Source organism: Crocodylus porosus, unplaced genomic scaffold (assembly GCF_001723895.1).
Source record: "Crocodylus porosus isolate Cpor-Errol unplaced genomic scaffold, CroPor_comp1, whole genome shotgun sequence".
Taxonomy (NCBI): domain Eukaryota; kingdom Metazoa; phylum Chordata; order Crocodylia; family Crocodylidae; genus Crocodylus; species Crocodylus porosus.
In genome coordinates, this window is record NW_017728942.1 from 9,459,829 (window position 1) to 9,480,995 (window position 21,167).

The window sequence follows — 21,167 nt, forward strand, 5'->3', positions numbered from 1 at the left end:
CATCTGGGGTCACATCTCACAGCACGCTGAGCTGCCGCAGATGGTGGGGGAGCTGGTCTGTCCTAGGCATGCAGGGGAAAGTGTGTGATGGTACTGGCTGGAGAAAGGGTGGGAACCAGTACAGGTTGAAGCCAAAATGAGGAGCTGACCTACCTCCACCTGAGCTGTACAATAGGAAACACCCAAGTAAAAGCCCAGATTAGCTGCCGAGTGAAGACCTATCCAGTAACCTTATGCCATGCCACCAATTTACACATGTATGCACACACACTTGTGTACACACAGAGTTGTTAACGCTCATGATTTCATTGCATTGCAATAGGTGTTGCTTTCCATGATGCTTTAACTCCTGGAGACATGGGATTATATGAGCATCTCAGTTTTAATTTAAAAAAAAAAAATGTTTCTGGATTTCAAAATTGTGGAGAAAAGCTTGAAAATATGACACGTGCTTCATACAAACTTGGGAACCAGACGATAAACAAGAAGAACCCAAAATGTATTAGTGATCCTTAAAATAAAACTTGTGCTTTTTTAATTCAACGTCATTATTCGGAAGGCATGAGCCATCGTTTTTTAACAGTTGTCCAGGCTGCAGACATTGTATTGCAAAGCAACAGGAGAGGCGCTATATGTAATACAACCTGAAGGCGAGTCTATCAATTTGTTGATCTCTTGCCAGTGCAGTCTTTTTTATTTTCTGCCTTAGAATCGGATAGCTCAACTCAGGGTATCGTTTTTAGGTGAGAAGTCAGAGAGAAATGAAGTTGCTTTATACCTCTGGCTGGTCCTTTTACCCTGTCATCATTTGTGGGGAGTGCTAGTATTTGAGCCAGGGTTTTATTTGCTATTGTCAGTGCCGGTATCTGAACGTGCCAGGCAGGAAGATCTGTCTGTCTGGGACTTCTTCATAGCACTTATTATCTCATTTTCTGGGAACAGCATCAAGGCCTAAGGCTGCCAGCATGACATTTCCCCAAAGTACCTACTTCTGGCAAAAAGTAGCCTAAACGTGCCCCATCCTGGTTAGTAAAACCATTATACACCTCTCTTTCCTCAGAAGCATCTCACTGGTTTGGAAATGCAGACCGTATAACACAAACCCTAAAGTAAGAGAAGAGAAGTCTTAGGCTCTACAAAAGGCAGTGGGAGGATTAGTGTGGCCGGAAGACATCCTGGCAAATGAGATGGGAGGAGAAAACTTGTGCTGGCGAAAGCAGCTATCTCGTCTTTTGCCATGTAAGGCAGTGGTTTGAACTGTGGATATTCGCTCTAATGTCTCAGCTGGAGGCGCAGGTTTTTCCCTTTCAGACTCCTCTCGTTCCTAAACTTTTATTGTCATTTTATAGGAAACAGGCTCCAAAGCTGCCAGATTCTTCCCGTCCCTTTGAAACCTTTCCCTTGCCTTTACAGATGATGTGAAAAAGCTGTGAATATACAGAGCCAACAAGGGGAGAGGGACAGAGGACATGATCCACTCACTTCATGTCCAATGGCACAGCTGAGCTCTGCTTCACTGCCAGCGTGGGACTCCAGGGGCTGCCAGTATGGCTTGGGGAGGGAGTATGATGCATTATATTAAGTATTATCAAGACTCCTGGGTTCTCTTCCAACCTGTTCCTCATTTGCTCCATAACACTGGGTAAGTTATGACCTGTTTCCCTGTTTTAAGAGAGGGGATAACAATCGTTCTACTTTGAATAGGTTATAATGGCAGGCTGAGGTTACTGTCATAAAATATTCTTTAATGTCTCAAAGGAATGAATTTAAAGTATTTTTACATAGTTTCCTTGTTTTTAAATCAGCATTTGGGAGATAGTAAAATGCCTGTGAATGATTTGGGCTCAAAGATCTGGCGTTTTTGGCTGCCAACCTTCTGCTATGACCCTACTATTTGAGCTCCTTCGTCCTCAACTCCTCTATCACAGTCCTAAACTGGGACGGCAAACTCAGCCAAGAGCTGTGCTCCTGCCTCCCCCATCTTTGGCTTTGGACAGCGATCTTTAGCTGTCCAGGAGAGATGATTTACCCCAAATCCCAGTAACACCTGGTAAGGAACGCAGAGTCAGTTCACCTGCCAGCCACCCCACTGCTGCACACGTCAGCTATTAATCTTATATTTCCCTTCGTGCTAGCGGGTTGCAACTGGAAGCTTAATAAACAGCTGGAAGCTCACTGCAGAACAGATGAGCAAGTACTGCAGGAGCCTTCAGGTTTATATATCAAATTTAACCCAGGGGATCTTTCCCTTTAGCGGCATACAGAACATTTGCAGGTTAGATAGGAGCTTGACTTGATTTAAAAATACAGATACCAACAGGACACCTGGGTTTTTTGCATTTATATAGGAATAAGTCTCCAAGGTGGAGACGCTTCACTATAAAGTGTCCAGACAGATGGGCAGGAAACTGCTTACAAATATATATGTATATACACACATATACATACATACATACATACATACATACATAGTATCCTGCAAAAATTTGTGAGATATCAGATTTTTTCCTATTTCAGTATCAGGGCTAAATATAAATATAGCTGCTGTGCCTTTTGAAGCCTTTAGCCCTTTGAAGCTCACGCACACATACCCCTCCATAACTCATGACCAGCATGCAGGCATCCCGATTCGGGCCCTTTCACTCTCTTTCCGCGACATCTCAGGTGAGTGCTGTAATTGTGAGCCTCTGGGCACAGATGTCGCTCAGTCTCTCCTGCTGGAGCTGTTCCAGATAGCATAAATATCCACTTGGCACAGGGACTTGAACCTGGGTCTACGGCATTTCAGGGGAGGGCCTTCCCTGTGCATGTGTCTTGAGCCGACATTCAAAAGCAGGTGCTCAGAAACCTTCTCTCACCAAAGCTTTGTCAACAGGAATATTTCTGTGACAACTTCTAGTTTTAGGGAACCAATATTTCCTATTGAATAAAACATCTCACTGAAAAAATCCCAAGTGAAGCTAACTACCAAAACTAGTATGAGAAAGTCAGATTTTGATGGGGTTTTTGAAGTTTGCACAACATTTTCTGAGAGTTTTTATTTAGTTATTTGCGTGTTTCTTTATTTATTGTTGAAATTTTAAAAATAATTTTCATTTGAGAGACACTTTTGGAAGGGTTGGGGCTCCCTATTTTAATTTCCAGTGGAAAAGGGTGGAAAAACCCCTTAACATGAAAACATTTAGGAAAAAAATAGAAAGAGTCAAATATTTTTTCCCCCCCTATGAATCATATGGTATTAAAAAACATTTTTTATTTAACATGACAACAATGAACTTCAGTGGAAAATAAAATGACCAGCTCTATCTCCTAGTAATCCTCCTAGCTTTCAATTAGGCTAGAAGTGCATGACAAATAATAGGCATTGGCAGAAAAAATACAGCATTAGCAATAAGAGGTGCTTTACAATTCAGTTTTTCGTTCCAGTATGATGAGTTTGACAAGGAGGAGTTTAAGGGTGACTAAGAAGAAAAACACATATTTTGTTAAAAAGAGGGACTGTCAGCTTGTTTACAGAGGCAGCAATTCTGGGAGCTCCCAACAGTCATAGTCCATTTTGTGTGTACCCATAAAAACAAAACTTCCCTGCTATAAAGTGGCTACAAAATAAAACAGTCCCCATTGATTTTTCTCTTCTGATTGCTCTATGAGAAGAAAAGATCAATTGCAGTTGAATAATTGATTAATTGCTCAGTAATTACAGGTAACAAACCTAGCCTCTTTCCCCTACCACCAGAAATGTAAACTGAGGATTTTTAGGTTTTCCGATCCATTCAGAAAGCAACGCCAGTTTTGTATCCCAGAGCATCTGGAGAGAGGGAATAAAGCTGTAACACTGATTCTCAGTGATTACACGCACGTTCCCATCAGACATTCCCTATCCAGGGGTTTTCAAGCCCCTAATAAAGATTATTTTCCCAGGAAGTTCCTGCAAGGTGTTTGGATCCTGCCCAGCTCATTGGTTTCTTTTTGTGAAGACGCACCCTGCCGGAACAAGGCATAATTGGCCTCTTTCTCTTTTGTAGGTTAATATAAACAAGAAAATGTGGATGCATTCTGTATAATATATAAAAATGACGATAATGGACTTCAAGAAAGCATCCTACAATGAACTCACTTGGCGGGAAAGTACGAGAAACAGGAAAGAAAAAAAAGAAAGGATTTTAAGGACACCAGCACTAAGCAAGTCAGGAAGTGCAGGGAAAGACCAGCTTGACTAAATTGCGAGTTGTCGCATGATCTGAAGAAATCATGCAGAAGAGTGGAAACTACATTAAATGACTAAGCACAAGTATAAAAGAACATCATGACCATGCAGGGACAAAAATCAGGAAGGCCAAAGCCTCAAATGAGACACAACTTAGCAAGAGGAAACATGAAATCAGTCTATAGGAAGAGCCAAACCAGAGAAAAAAGCAGTCCACTACCTGATGGGGAGGGTCAGCCAATACCAGTGGATACTGAGAAGGCCAAAGACTTTACTTTTTTTTTCTACTTTGGCATTTCCTAAAAGAGCGTGGTGTTGGGTGGCTAACACAATTAGCATCAACAGCAACATGTTAAAGAACTAAGGTGAGAGAATAGCAGAAGAACAGATTAGCGACTACTTAGATAAATTAGATGTTTTTAAATTGGTTGGGCTTAATGAAATTCATTGTAGAGCACTTCGCAAACTCCCTGAAACAATCTCAGTCCTGTTTCGCAGTTATCTCGGAGAACTCATGGAGGATCCGTGTGCGAGAAGAAGACCAGAGAAGGGCAAACATAGCACCTGCTTTAAAAAAAAAAAGGTAAAAGAGGTCCCAGGGAATTATAGACCAGCCCACCTAACTTCAGGTCTTGGAAGATGACCGGAACAAACAATAAAATAGTCTATTTGTAAGCACCTAGAAGATGCCAACTTGGACTTATAAAGAAAATACGTCACATCAACCTAATTTGCAATGGTGACAGGATAACAGGTGTTTGAACAGAAGAGAAGCTCTCGATGGGATGTGTCGTATGTTTAGTAAGGCCTCTCGTGACACGCTCATGAGCAAGCAGGGGAAGCTTGGTTTAAAGGAAATTCCTGTAAGATGCATACAACTGATTGGAAAAACTACACTCAAAGAGTATGTAGCAATGGTTTCCTGTCAAATGTGAAGGACACAAAGACTGGGCTCCAGAGCGGTCTATTTGGGGTTCAGTATTATTCCACATTTATGTTCATGATTCAGATAATGGAATACACTTACTCCATCTGCAGGTGATATTTGCAGCTGGGAAAGGCTGCAAGCACTCTGGAGGACAGCACTGAAATAATTTCTTATTTTAATTGTTATTAAATCACAGTTAGTTGACTTTTGGCAATGGATGCCATTTGGTTTTTGCATTTCAAACCAAAATGAAACCTATGTTTTTACTTTCTGGTTTTTTGTATGTTTGTTCAGTACTTTACAGCATTGCAAATAGCAGTTCAATTAAATTTTTTAATTTTTTTTTTAAAAAAAGAACACATTTCTTTGCCAGATTTGGAAAGGGACAACGTTGTACCTGAACAAGTGCCCATATGGACACATCTTATTCAGGCAATACTTCTGCTGGCATTATTTTACTTGATAATATTTATACAAAGTTAAGAGCACGCAACAAGACATTCTCTATATGTTTCGACCTCTCTCTTTTAATGGAGTTCCTCCCATGATGAATTTGTTGTGGGAAAGTGGAGCAGAGATGGGCTTTTTTAATTCAACATTAAATAGGGTTGATGGGTGGAGAGGAGATTAAAAAGGGGGGAAATTCTTCCTCATTATAAGTGAAAAATGTGCAATGCAGCATCCATCTGATGCTGCCCAGCCTCCCAATTAGCGGAGCTGAGACACACAGTAGCGTTATTATATGTAACTATTTATACGGTGTCACTCGGCTATTGTTTACCTTATAAGCATAATTTATCTCTTTCACAGAGCTACTCAATTTGTTTTGATTTCCAGGGGCCTTTCAACAGTCTAATCTAGTTTCTATGTTTTATTGTATACATTTTTGGCCTTCAACCAACTCCTTCTCCAATTAAGTTTCCATGCATGTCCCACGCTTGTCAAGCCCTTCCCGAGCGCCCTCATTCACATCGTGTTTGCGTTCACTTCATTTCTGGGTCGGTGTCCTTGCTCTGCTTCGCCCTGCCCCTCTTCAGTCGGCAGCTCCTCAACGGCTCATGTTTTATTCAAGAGTGAAACTGGGTTTTCCTTACTCTTTTTTTTAAACTTGGTGCCTGTGGTAGGACACCATCAAGGCAGCTCTAGAGAACTAAGTCCTCTGTCCACCCAACAGCTACGGCATGGGCAACCGCAGCACCAGCGTAACGGTGACCCTGGAGAGGTTATCTGCAGGGACTGAATCCACAACCCTTGTGCGAAAAGCATAGGTCAGGCAGCAGGACCTGGGTTATCTCAGGGGCAGCAACAGCCTCATCAAGTCTTAAACTAAACCTAGTCACCAGAGCAGGACATCACGTTAGCCTGGATTAAACAAGCTTCCTACAGTGCCAGAGCTCACTTCTAGAGGTGAGAAGATAACTCAATTGCTATGGCTAGTCAGATCTCAGCCTCGCTCCACTCCAAATTTGCCAGCCAGGTTTCCCTAACAATGCTGATTTTCTGACATGCTGGGATCTGTTCACAGATTCAGCTTTAACTACGTTTACCTACTGTCCTGGTGCAGCGCAAGCTGGTAATGTACTGAAGTGAGCTCCGCTTGTGTGAGACCTGCTTTGAGCCAGAACAACTCACAGCCGTGGCTGGGAACGGTCCTGCTTTGAGCAAGGGGTTGGATTAGCTGACCTCCTAAGGTCCCTCCCAACCCTAATTTTCCATGATTCCCTGACCTCAAGCAGGGTTTGCCCTAGTATAGAGATTTTCTACCAAGGTGCCATGGCACCCTGCAGTGCCTTGAGGTCCTTTCAAGGGTGCTGCAGGATACCATGCAATGTTAACACTGTCAGGTGTGCAGACATGATTCACAAGATTGAACCCAGAGAATGCAAATAGGAATCCTTAGTGTCGAAAGCATGCTGATCTGTTGTGATCTTTTGGAGTTCTTTGTAGCAGAATCCATCTATTATTTTTTTCCTTAGCCCAAAAAGGTGTGAGAACTAAGAGCTGACATTTTACAAGGGGTGTGTTGAGACTAAGAAGGTTGAGAACCATTGTCCTAGTGTAACGGCATCAGCCAAGTCATGCTAGTCTGACTTTCCTTATAGTAGATAGGCTGGAAAGCACCACCTTATCACCTTACCCAACAAAGTCCCATCAGGCAGTAACTTTGGGTAAGTACCAGTGGGCATGATTGTCTACACATGCATTTACACTGGCTTAAATTTCCTGCACAGTAACCTACTGCACAGTAAGCGGGAATAGGCCAGAGTCTACACATTCAGGCATTAAAGTGCATTAATGTTGTGTGTGGACTGACTTGGGACTCAAGTTTGTCCCAAGCCAAGACACACACACAGTGTTACTGTGCAGCAAGGTGACTACACGTGAGTTACTGTGCAGTAACTAATCGGGTGTCAATTTGATACCTGCATGATGCAGGTATCAAATTTATGCTCAAGTTGGTGTAAGTTGCCATATGTACTGCAGAGTATGGATGTGCATGTGTAGACGCACGCTTGTACAGTGCAGTAATTTTGGTTACTGCACAGTAAATGGGCACGTGTAGACATGCCCAGTGGGGCTAGAATGGGACCAATGTCCTTGCCAAGCTACGGCAAGTCTTCTATCCCTTAACTGACCCCATGAGCTACTGAATACCCCAGAACAGGCCTTCCCTGCTTTTACAGAAAATCTATTAGATATCTAACCATCAAGAAATGAAATTCATCTGGATCTCTTTGCATCTGTAGGGCATTGCTCCGAGGTGCAGATTGAGAGACAATTATAATGGCTACTACAAGAATCTCCGCCACAAGAGAATTTAGCACAAATTAAATTTGGGTTACTTCTCATGCAAGGAAAGTATTCTTTAGGTAAGTAATCTGCAAACCAATTTTCTTCCCCTCCCATGTGCTGCAACTGAAGCAGCTTCAGAAATGCATTGTACCTTAAATGATTCACTCAAGTATTCATTCAATCCCAGTTCACAGATTACAGATCCTTTATTGCATGGCTATATATTTAGCAGTGGAAGAGTTTCCAGCAGTGGTAACATAGCCATCAAAGACCTGAGGACATCACCTCGAATGTCTGACGGAGTACCAGGGGCTCTTTGTATCACGCTATCTGTTATTCCAGGACACCGCACAACTTAGCTTTAAGCTATTTCTGGGGCAGCCCTGACAATCTCCGTGCTCATGTAAGTTCTTATATCTAACTTCCCCATTTGTGCTGTTTTCAACTGACAGCAAGGACCCCTGGTCCTCATCTGAAGCCCTTGGGCAGACACATTGCTGTATGTTTTCAGCAATGAGCTGTCTTGCATGCTTCTGAGACACGCGAAGAGATGTTCCTACACGTCCAAAGGAAAAGTATAGATACAAGAAGGAAAAAGCAACCGGTGTTTGTGGTTTTGTGGTGTGCAATATATGACCAATGTCTCTTTAATTTTTGTTGGCAGTAAGACAGAATGAAAAAATCGTGACCTTTCCAAATGAGCCAAGAGTACAGTTTCAGTTCTGGCCAAAGGCGTTAGAGATCACACAGGACTTTTCAAAGGTACAGGAAAACTAGAGGATGTTCTTGTGGCTCACACATTGACCTGGAAGCTTGAAGATGTGGGTTCAGTTCTCTGCTCGGTCGGGCTAGGACTGCACCGCCAGCAACAATGCAAGCATGTCCTGCCCGTGCCCACCCACTCCTGCTTATGGGACCCAGGCCCAGAAACGTGATGGTGAAGCCATTCTAGTGATGTCCCTTGCTGGACAATCAAGTCCTGTCTGTCCAGCATATTTGAGGGCAGCCATTGGGGATGTCCTGGAGTATCTTCATCATCACACTTCTAGGTCTGGTGCATGCAGGTGGCAGCTTGTGGTTGGGGCACCCTGCCAAGGCATATGCATAATCCATGCACGGGCTCTGGGACAGAGAGCAAGCACTTTCTGGAGTGCATTAGCTAGTTGCACTGGAGGCCTCTTGGTGCAAATGAAAAAAAGAGACAATGCTACCAGCAGCAAGTGAACACAAGTGACTCATATCATCTTTCCTCAGTCTCTGAGCCTGCTAAAACACCCATCTCCTTCTGCACAAGTGCAGACTAAATAGCCTGTGTGAATGTATCCGCTGCTGTTCTTTCTTTATTAGCAACTATTGACCAAAATATAGACCAGTAAGTGAATGCAGAACACTCCCATCTTTCTACAGCAGCCCAGCACACAGCTGAAGCAAAGGTCAGGTAGGGGACCCCCCAAATCTTCCAAGTCCCAGATAAGGGACAAACAGGGAGAGAATGGAGGCGGTCTCTCTGCAGGGAACAGCCTGCTGTTCCCGTCTTCCTTAATGTGGTTCCATGCACTGTTTCAGCCCACCCAACAGCTACATACACACATAAAACCAATGCAAACTCAGCCTCTGGCCCAGCCAGGAGCTTGCAGCCTGTATTCCCGTAGCCTCTAGAGCTCAGCCTCAGTGCAGGCGACACTGGATAACTACACAACAAAAAACACGGTCCCTGCCCCCAGGGGATTAGTTTCAGTATTTACAGAGCATAACTCACTATTCCCCACCATCAAACCCACCACAGGAAGCAGAAATACAAGACAGACAATACTGTGTTGGAACTAATGGTATTTAATATTCACTCCCAACCCCAATGCTGAAGGCTAATTAAAATAAATAGGAAGAGAAGCCATGCATGGCAAATCATGTGTAGTAGGCATGAAGTGCCATTGCCTAAAGCAGCAGTTCTCAAACGGTTTGGGATTGCGCGCCCCCATCTGTTATACTGCCCTGTACACCTGGGATTCTCCATTGCCGATAGTGCAACGCCAGGTTACTGCAGCCACGCTGCGACCTCTCCACTAGCCTACGGGAGGTGGGCGAGTTGTTCTTTATTATTTCTTTTTTCCCCTTTCGCACATTCATATTTCACCTTTCCCTTCTACTTTCCCATTGCTTCTTCATGCAACTGCCCAATGTTCCCTGCATACCGCAAGAGGCTTGCAGACACTAATTTGCAAAACCCTGACCTAAAGTACAGGACAAATGACATCAGTATTACTCTGACATAAGAGACATACAGAGGTGAGGCCAAATTCAATTGCAACTCCCACTGACTCCAGGGAGAATTGCATCTGATGTTGCCGGGCATGAGGTTTGTTTAAAGACCCTGTTGGGCGGGTGTATTCCCCAAACACGGACAATGCCCTCTGCCATGCCCAGTTAATAGCTGCTGACCTCTGGAGCTGAAGGTGCCGAGATACTTGGGTTTCACTAGGACTCTTCCCAAGTGAGAAAACTGAACAACTCAGGCAGAAATGGGAACTCATGTAAGAGGCACGGAGTAGCTGCAACTCTCCCCTTTCAGAGGCAAGAAACGCTGTTGTAAAGGACTTGGGTATATTCTGTGAATCACAATGTATTGTTCCAGGACAACTCTGCCCACTCCCCTTTGCCCCACCAGCCAGATCTAGTGCAGGGTCAACAGATCAACATTAAAGGGAATAAACCCCTCCCTATTAGGTATTCCGATTGGTTGGAAGAGAAGGGGGGGGAAAAATGCAGATAAATGGCTATTTCAGGTCATGTGTCTTAATTGAAGAAATCAGGTCAGCGCGCCAGCTCAATAGCTGTGTGGAGTCGAAAAAAGTGAGCAGCTGAGAAAATATTCTGGGCAGGTTCTTACCTCCCATGTTGCATGGGGAGCCAACTGCTCCTTAGAAAAAGGGGGCTGGTAACCCCGCAACCAGAGAAGTGACACGAGTAACAAAAATTGCCCTTATGCAACTCCGCATCTCTACTTTAAGCATTGCAATCATGTCCCCAACCTCTCCAATGCCCCACTTTTCACTTATACCCACAGGCAGAAAAGTCCAAATGGAAACAAGTGTGTTTGAAATAATTAGTAAAGCGCCAGCCATACAGAGCTTCACTCCCTGAACTGCGCTTCTTAAGCAACCTCTCTGATAACCAGGAGTTTGGATAATCTGAATACTCAAGGAACTGGGATACGTGGATGGCCGCAGGAATGCCGTGTACTACAAAAACAGAGAATTGCATGAATTGTCATTCCCTGCTGCATGGTGGCAGAGCAGGACGGGTGCCTTCCAACAGCCCCCAGATCTGCTTGGTAGCCAGGCCTGAGTGGGGGTTTTCTGTTTCCTTATGCAGGATTGATCCCTCCAGTAAGAGGCCAGGGAAAGTCATAGACTCCATCATAGGAAGTCTGGCACCTAGATGCCTTTGAAGGGCTGCATCTTGAAAAACAGTGGGATAAGGAAAACCAGCAGGAAAAACCTGGAGGTCATGTTTTCATAGGATGACTGGCACCTGGTGAACGTCAAGCAGCAGAAAGTCCTGTGCATATAGACGAGAGCTGAACTCAGTAGGTTCCCTATTAATGGCCTGGCCAGAGAAGAAAGCTATTCCTATTAAATATGGCAATACCATTATTGTGGTATCACAGAAATTATGATGCATAAGGATAGAACCAAATAGATGGGGAATTAGGGTCCCCAGTGAGCTCCAAATTTGTCCACCTCCTTGGTGATAAGACCACGACTATTATGGTCCAGTAGGTAACACCAATTGGAGCAACAGATAGACAGTGACAAAGTGTTAATTGCTGGGAGCAGTTTATGCCTGGCAGATGAACCAATGCCCCCGAGACAGCCGTCTACGCAAGGTTACGCTCAATATTTTATAAGTTCCTTGTAGGTAATAAAATACCGTCCCTTTCTTTAGCGTCCTCTACCTCACCTTCCCTGTACAGCTGAAATGGTGCTTATAGATGAGGCATCGCAAATGGATTGTGCATCCAGGAAATAATCTAGCTAGTGGATATTTCACCAGCTTCAAGACTTTAGCCAAAGCATCAGCCACAACACATAGGATGTGGTACTGTCCCCCAAAGACAGATCCTACTAAACACGTAGAGACTGATCTTACTCCATTTACTAGGCACCTAAATGGTATAGGCACCTAAGTGTGATCCTATTCTGCCCTGCTCAAGTCCCTGAAAAACTGTTACTAGAAAAGGTTGGGCGGGTCCTCCTCTTCCTCCTCGCTGCTTGTTCATGACCTAAGTTGAGGTGGAGATGGTGGCATGTTCCAGAAATAGATGCAAGGTGGGTTTTCCAGGATTTAAACTGGGTGCATTCAGGTCTCTCCATCACGAATCTCCACGGCTGAACAACAGCACAGCTGGACAGAGAAGTGGTGTGAAATTTCTGCCTCATTGGAGAGAGTTTGCCTTAGCTTCTCAGGAGCAAAAGACACTGGGAACAAACAGGTTGGGGGACTTAGGCGAATAGGGAGCTCTTGAAGACTGCTGTAACTTAATCAAGGAAAGGGTGTGAGGGCCAAGAGGGCCAAAGCCCTGACCCCTGCTTTAACTCTGCACCCTACTTAGGGAGACTCTGACTCTGCACCCTACTCAGGCAGGCAGCGTAAAGCCGACCTCTGCGTTGTCCCTCAAGTCTGGGGAATCAAGAGCAGCCTTTGTGGCAATGCTGAGTCTCCTTTGTTCAGCATAAGGGGCAGTAGGTCTCGGCTGTGGCTCCAGCCCTAGGGGCACAATGAAGCTAGTATGCTGGGTGGTGGCATGCCCCAGGCTCCCTAGCAGCCTGTTGTCCGCACTGCCAGGAGAAATGAAGCAAAGCACAATGCTCCCGACGTTTCTGAGAATGGGAGGTGCGTGGGTGGAGAGCGCAGAGGCACTGCCCAGACCTCCCAGGGCAGTCGGCCTTTGGGGCCAGACGGTATTCCTGGGGAGAGAGAGGGAGAGAGAAAAAAAAGGGAGGAAGCAGCGAAGTCCCACTCCCAGACAGGTAGGAGAGCAGCTGGTGAACTCTTCTGCTCAGCTGGGCGGTCAGTGCAAGGGGGCCGGGGAAGCTGGGGAAGGCGGGCCGGCTGCAAGCAGGTGACAGAGCCCATCTGGCACCTTGATTCCCACATTATATTTCATTAAGCAGTGGCAGATGGTGGCGGAGGCTACAGCTTCCTCCTCCTCATTTCAGCAGAGAGGTGTCAGGAATTGGGGGCATGAAACAGCATCTGGGAGAAGGGGGCACGAGGGAGCAGGGGCAGCTTCTCCATTTCTTTCTGCATGGAGCCCTCCCTGCGCAGCCACCGGCTCGGTCACTGGCTTACATCTGTCTCCGAAGCAGTCCGTGAAGAAGTTGTATTGATTTTCACCAGCTGAGTGCTTGGCGCTGTGCTATTTGTTCTTTAAAGATATACATTTAAAACTGCCAAACTCGGAGTATAACTGCCAGAAATCCCTGTATTCCCTTTCGGCTCTCACGGAAGTTTTGAACCAGGCTTTGCTCTCAGCCACGCCAGTGAAAATGCAGGAAAACAGTGCTACAGCATTCATGCATAGATTATGTCTCCTGATATTCTGTGTTTTTCTGAAGGTCCCAGCTCTGGGGTTACGTTGCTAGAAAAGATCTCAGCTTTCCCTGTAAACAAAATTTAAAAGATTCTGGCTCTCATGGTTGTGGAGGAAACCTTGAACCGTTACAGACTCAAAATGCAAAAGGCCAAACTACACAGAATTTAAATATTTTTAAAATCTCATGATTCCTAAGCTAATCTTATGGTTTGTTGATGCCTCGATGAGTGAATTTTGAATGCTGAGAAAATATATTGATATATAAATCTATTTTGTTATTTTGATGTGCTGATATATATTATATTTTTTTCTTTAGCTTTGAACAGCAAATAATACCAGAAATAACTATACAAGGAATAGATCAATCCAGCCAGCTGATAAACCAAGCAACAGAAAAACGTGTTTCTCCCTTCTCCTTTCCAACCCAAGAACATACCCGCAACTTTCCTCCAATACCCAGACTAATTAGTGGCTTTGGTAGTGTCAAAAACTCAGAGCCATTTGCAAAATACGGTTTTCTTATGCAGAAAATTTTGACAATAAGTGTGGGTGTGGGTCTGTGGCTGTGGGTCTGGGTGTGTGTGGATAGATAGAGAACATTTCGGGTTTTTTTTTACTTTTTTACTTCTAAGTAAAGGGCAGCTAGAGAGAGCAGGGGATAGAGTAAAGTAATACAGATACTTCTAAAGTTTTACCTCCAAAGATCACAGCCCAGTGGCAATAGAAGACATATAGGAGGAGGCTTCTTTGCCATAAAAGTCAAACCAGCAACCCACTACAAGTACAGCAAGAAAAGGGCTTTAGAGTCTGAAGAGGCTATTTTTTGTGAACAGAAAGTTCTGCTTTTCATTTATTTCAACAAAGCTATGCAATGCAATGTGCCAAGAGTGGATTGAATTGCAGGATACATAATATTCCCAAATGAAATTCTAGATTTAGTTATCAATCTGGTAAAATAACAGTCATTATTGTTTGGATTATCTGGGATGAAATCCAATTAAGAAAAACAACTGTGCAAACCAATGATACAAACACATATTAATCCACATCACAATGCTATTTCATAGAAGGCTCTCTGTAGTCCAGCGCATCCTTTTCCATTTTTTGGGCTTCCAACCTATTTAATATTTACAAGATCACAAAACAACCAGATTGACCTTGTGCTAAACTACCATAGGAAAGAAGAATGAGGGAACTGTTTGACTGTGTTGGACCTTACTAGATTTTATTCATGGTCCGAAACCTCTGAATGGGTTTGTGAGGAGAACACAAAGCCATGTGATTCCTAGGAGTCACTTGTAAATCGGCCACCACAATGGCAAGCATGGATCTGGACTGCGGATCTGGTGATGCTGGACTTTGAAAAAACCTTTCGATTTTGCTGCTCTCCAGATTTGGAAGTGAAATGCTCTGGCCGAGTCATTACTAACTACAGCTGCTCAGATAATGGAGTTTTTTTTCCCCATCCACAAAAGATTTGGCTAATTTTTTTGAGGGGGTGGGCCTGGAATTTGGAAATAGTTTCATAGTTTCTAGGGTCGGAAGGGACCTGAGCAGATCATCGAGTCTGACCCCTGCCATGGCAGGGAAGAGTACTGGGGTCAAACGACCCCAGCAAGGTGTACATCCAGCCTCCTCTTAAAGACCCCCAGGGTAGGAGCCAAATGTTTGATCAGTATACAGAAGCAAAACTCACCATTATCTGTGGAAGGCACAGACCGTTTGCAAAATATTCCCTCAGTCCAATGCCCACATTGCCAATGGAAATCAGTTCAATGGAAATGTTTTGTCCAGACACAGCCCTGGCACAGCCTTAACGTTACACAGTTCAGAAGACAATGCGTGTAATCTGGTCGTTATATCAATTGCATGATTAATTGTACTGCTGCATTGCCTAGTGACTCCCAATATGGATAAGCGCACATTGTGACAGAGGGTGTACAATCATAAGTAGGTTTGGCAGGATTCGATTTTTATTGGTAACCCTTGGTAAACAGCGATTCCAAAACACACTTGCAAATATTTCTATCGCTAATAATTGTGGATGGTAGGGTTGCCAACCCTCCAGGATTGCCCTGAAGTCTCCAGGAATTAGATATACATCTCCAGGAGACTGCTGAGAGTCACCTGGGAGGTACATGGGAGGATATTCATTAAAATAAATATTATCTGATTTATACAGAAGTCCAACGGGTTTTTAAAATGTATACGCACCATAATCCGTAACCGATATATGCAAAAATGTGGGCATGTGCAGGGCCCTTGTCGCGGGTGTGCTGGCGTTCCAGAAACCCCCCAGGATAGATTCAGAGTTGGCAACCCTAGCTGATAGCAGTCCTACAGTAGTTGCATCTTTCATTAAAAAAAAACAACCGGTTGCTCCCCCATATCCCTACTTTTGTGCAATCCTGAAACCTTAAAAGGGAGAAAAATCTAAATAAATGCTTAAAAATAAATGCCGACATAATCCAGCAAAACCAATTTTTATTGAATTTTGCCAAGCCTCACCGTAAGTAAGGTCCTGTCCTGCAGAGATGACAGGTTAAGTTTAAGGTGAAAGGCAACAGGTGAAGATGATAAAGAAACTGGGAAGCACAAGGTAACAGTCACACAACTGCTTGCTTTTGTACCTGCTTATGTTTGAACTACTGTAGGTGCAACTCTGTTAGCACATGCAATTTGTGAAATTATGCAATTATGTGGGAGCTTGCAGCACCCCCCGCTCCCCAAGTATGTATAGTATGTCAGTCCCCTCTCCCAGCACTAGCATTGCTTTCTGGGCTGCAGTCAAGCACATGGTAAGACTAGCTTTGCCCCTCCCTCACTTTGGGGTGCCCCATGTAGGGAATATATAATTCAGCTTAGCTCTTAACCAGGCTGTGCAAGGGGGTAGGGGACGGTTCGCTCCCATGGGCCAAGCAGAGACTAGGTCTTGATTATCGAGTACAGACAGCATGCTTGAGACTCTGCAAGATGTCAGAGATACAGCCCTTGCCCCAAGGAGAGGATGGATTACAGCAGACAGGCTGGCTGGAATTTCCTCAAAGTTTAGGGCAGCTCCATACATAAAGACGGACAGGGTTTTGCCAATATTGGCACGGAGGGGACTTAGTTCAAAAATCAGCCTTGAGGCCACTTGCTTCCTCTTCCTAAAGCAGGTAAGTTTATAAAAAATAACATATCTTCATTCATCCTCTTGTGGCCGGATTCTGCTCTTACCTTCACCCATCGCTGTCCCATCTGCCAGGTGACCATTCCCCACCCCACCCCCGTGTGTTATTTTATCAACTTTTGCCGAGAGGAAACAGTCGGAGCCACGTGAGTCATAACGGAGAGCTCTAGATTGGTTTCAAATAGCTTCCAGAATGGGTTACCCACTTCTGTAAGAGATTAAAAAGGCATTGACAGGGAGGGGTTGGAAGGAGATACTGAGAGAGGAAATAAGTAAATAAATGTATAGAGTTATTCTTGGCTGGTCTCCATCCATAGCCCCATCCCTGGGCTCCTCACTCGCTACATCCTTGAAGTGTTTGTCATTTTTTCCATAAGAACCCCATATTTTTAAAGGATTTATAACTTATCTGTAAAATTGTCTCCAGGCACAAGCTTGGCATCCAAGCTCCCAACCCAGGCACTGATTAAAAACAAAATAAAAGAAAGAAACTATAATGCTTCATTTACTGGAGCAGGGTGCAGGGAGAGGGAGAAATTCTCCACGCCTGGTCAGCCTGCAATAAATTCAAATGGACAAAAGTTTATTGCTCCAGGAAATGTCCTGTTGGGTGCAAAGAGAGGGATATGTTCCTTAACAACCCTCCTCTCTGGGACCCAGAAATTTTTTGTGGCTTCTTGCCAGGACTCACTTACCCAATCCTGCAATTCTTTGCAGTCCTAGAGAGAGTGTCCTCTATAAAAATACTAAGTTACAGCCTATGGTGGGAGAGTCCATCTTTAATTTCTATAGGACAGGTTTTTTTGGTGCTTTCCAAAGGAGTAGACTCTGGGTAACGCTTCCTTGCTGGGGAAGCATCTTGCTTAGGTTTTGCTTTAAAATTCCTTTATGGTGCTATGCCCACGCAGGAACATGGCGGGAAGGGGTACAATTTAGGGAGCTGGATTAAAGTGGTGCTAAGGAAGAAATCTGAATTCTTCACTTCTCATCCTTAATTCACACCATTGGACTCTTACACTTCTCAGCATAGTGGGCGTGTCTACATGTGCATTTACCGTGCAATAACTTACTGCACGGTAAGTGATTTTTATGGCAGTGCCTACATGTGCAGGCGTTACAGCACAGTAATGTTGTGTGTGGACTGACTTGGGATTAAAGTTAGTCCCAAGTCAGTCCACACACACAGGGTTACTGTGCAGTAGGGAATCTGCACATGCGTAGTAACTACTTGGGCATAAATTTGCTATCTGTATCATGCAGGTAGCAAATTTACACCAAAGTCAGTGCAAGTCACCATAGTTACTGCACAGTAGGAGTGCACACATGTAGGCACACGCCCATATTGCACAGTAATTTTTGGTTACTGTGCAGTAACCTAAGTTACTGCGCAGTAACTGTGCACGTGTAGACACCCCAGTATGAAACAAAAGGAAACATTGTCAACTCTAGGACCAAACCTTCCCTTCACTGGCACAGTGATGGGGACTAGAAAGTCTGGTGTGCCCTTCCCCTGACAGGTCCAAGACATCATGCTGCTAGAGGTATTTGTCAATGTATAACCTGCTGAATGTACCTCCCTCAGTTAGAAGTAGGGGCTGCGGACTGAACCTACCACACCAAGTACTCCTGTATGGATGAAGAGTAACCTACCTAAGCATGTGCTTCATTTTAAGCACGTACTTAAATTCCACTGGGGATAGCGGTGGACATGGAGCAACAGAAAAATGTTGCCCAGTTACGCGCACTTGGGTGGAAGAGAAAAAGAGCAGTGTTAACTCCCCATATCCCAAGTATACTGGCTAAGAGCAGAGAAGTCATTCCCTTTATTTGGAAAACCTTAGGCAGATGACAGATACAAGTGGAGCTGGTCAAGTTATTTTTAAAAAACACAGCCCCCTTTTGATTAGAGAATCATCTATGACTCGATCCTGATTTTCTCCAGACATGCTCATAAGCTTGCCCGAGCAAAAGATTTGCAGCCTGTGGGTTGCTGGAGAGCTATTTGGTATTCATGCTGTGATGCTGGTCACTGAATTCCCATGTTGTTGTTCCAGCTCCCCAGTTGGATGACAAACTTTCTAATCAGGAGAACAACACAGAGCAATGATTAATGTACTCAGGAATTATGTTTTTACCAGCATAGGATTTATGCTACAATTTGTGAACCTCTCAGGATCTGTGAGCACTTCTGCATATACCTGGCAGTGGTCCAGCTACTTGCATACAAGAACTACTATGATGTCTGTAAGCCATCAAAAGCTTATACACACGTGTGTGTGTGTGTGTGTGTGTGTGTGTGTGTGTATGTGTATACACACATTTATACATGTATATATGCACACATTGATACATATACATACATCTCTCTCTCTCTCTCTTCCTCCTGATAGTCAGTGATTGCACTAGAAAGGCATGCATTAGACTTCATCATCTCCAAACAATAATGCCCTGTAATTAGAAGTTTGAAGAAATGGGGATGGCATTCTGACCTCACTGTATTGAATGGCAAAACTCACGATGAATTGAGAAGAACCAGGATTTCACCCCAGTGCTTTAATTGGAACGAGCACAGCGTATGGAAAGACAGAGGGCAGGATACAGAGAGTTCAAAGTGTCAAGTGAAACAGAGCAGAGAGCTGAGGAGAACAAAGGAAGTTCATGTCACTATAATTTCTCAGTGATCTGGGTCTGAGATCTTCTGTGCTTGGCATTAATTGATTCGGTCACAAAGAGCATCTCAATGGTGGGTCACTTGGCTGTATTGATCTGTAAATGATGGGACAATCTGCAGCTAAGGAGAGCGAAAAAGGCACCAGGAACAATCTCACTGGTTCACCTGCTCACTTCCGGGGAAGTTAGCCTCCAGCTCAGCGTCCTACCCTCCCGGCAACCGAGTTTCAGGAATGCCCACCCCCCATCCTTTACATTTTTGCATCTCTCCCCATTTCCCCAGGCAAGTGCCATGGGAAACCTCCAAGGCAGAGGCATCCAGACTAGCTTAAGAATGAACAAGATCTGATTCTTTTCTTCCAGGGCAGGAGGATCCTAAAGAGAGAGAGAAAAAGCTTGGGGTCCTTTGTCCCTGTCTCCTGGATACCAGAAAACTCCCACGCTTGTCAAAACCCAGGGCAGCTCCAGCATGTCATGCTTAAGCAAAGTCTATGTGGAATGCATGTTTTGAACGCCGGCGGATGCACTGCTGCATTTAAGAGACAATGACGTGCTCCAAGGCGGATGGCAGCGTGGTGACAGTTTCTGTCTGCTATCCCGTGGGAGATATCGCCCCACCACTAAAGACACACTCGACTCAATATAAGACTAAACTTGCACCAGGATGAAATACACCCCTCCATCCTCGGGCACGAAGAGCACAAGGCCCCCGTTTACTTTGTGATCGCACAGCGCCTCTTACGTAGACGTCCCTTGATTATTCTGTCCCTAGAATAAATGATAGACACTCTCCCCCCCTGCTCCAGGCTGCTAATTTCTAGATCAAAGAATTACACTGTAAAACTAGCAGCTTCCCGGGTTTTATTTTCTCCCCTCCCGTTAAGTGAGAGATTTTGTTCTAAATATGTCCCTCTGTGGAAAATACAGCACTGCCACAGGAAACATCATCAAAATGCCCAGCTGGCACTAACTTGCTGTAGAACTTAAATCCAAAGCCGCTCCTTCCCTCCCAGAGGTCTGCAGACAATGCTCCCAGTTGCGGCAAATTTGGAGGAGGGGGGAAAATGCTTAATTAAATGAAGAATGGGCATTTCCTTTTTAAGGCTAAGGAAACCCTGGGGCCTATTAGCCACGGACAAGAAGGGGAACCTCCAGAAACAGGCCAGGCGCAGGGACAATCAACAACCAGAGCTTTGTTAATCACAGCTCACTCCACGCTGACAGGCGGGCAGATGGCACCGAAAGCTGTGACCCGAGAGGGGGCATCAAAGAGCTGATCTCTCATTGAACAGGCTACTCAGAGAGGTGGCGGGGTCTCCATCCTTGCAGGTTTTGAAGACCGGGTTAGACAAAGCCTGGGCTGGGATGATCTAGTTGGTCCGGCTTTGAGCAGGGGGTTGGACTAGATGTGACCTCCCGTGGTCCCTTCCACCCTCCTTGTCTGCGATTCTGTGTCTGTCTGGCCTCTCCGGGTGGCTGCCCATCTTCACCAGGAGGGGTGAAACCCTCGGGTTTCAGTTTTCGCCAGGGCAGGCAACGCGGTCCATCCAAGGCGAATGCACCCATGTGAGAGGGACCCTGGGCTGCAGCTTCAGGGGCTGCCACAGTCCAGCCTGGCTTTGTTTCCTCCTCTCTGAACTTGCACCGGGCTAGGAGAACTTGCAGTGTCTCAACACCGGGTCCTTTCGTCCCCTTCCAGTGCCCCTTACTTCATGCCAGACTTCCTTTAAGAGACCCCCCATTATAACTTGTTCGATACAATCATGTATACCCCCTCATTACAACAACTCACTCAATATGA

At 44.8% G+C, this 21,167-nt stretch overlaps 1 protein-coding gene across 3 annotated transcripts in view; it reads right to left on the minus strand.

Moving 5' to 3' along the window:
* Nucleotides 1–21,167, minus strand: part of NKAIN4 (Sodium/potassium transporting ATPase interacting 4) — a 73,335-nt gene that overhangs the window by 51,107 nt on the left and 1,061 nt on the right. The window lies entirely within an intron of this gene.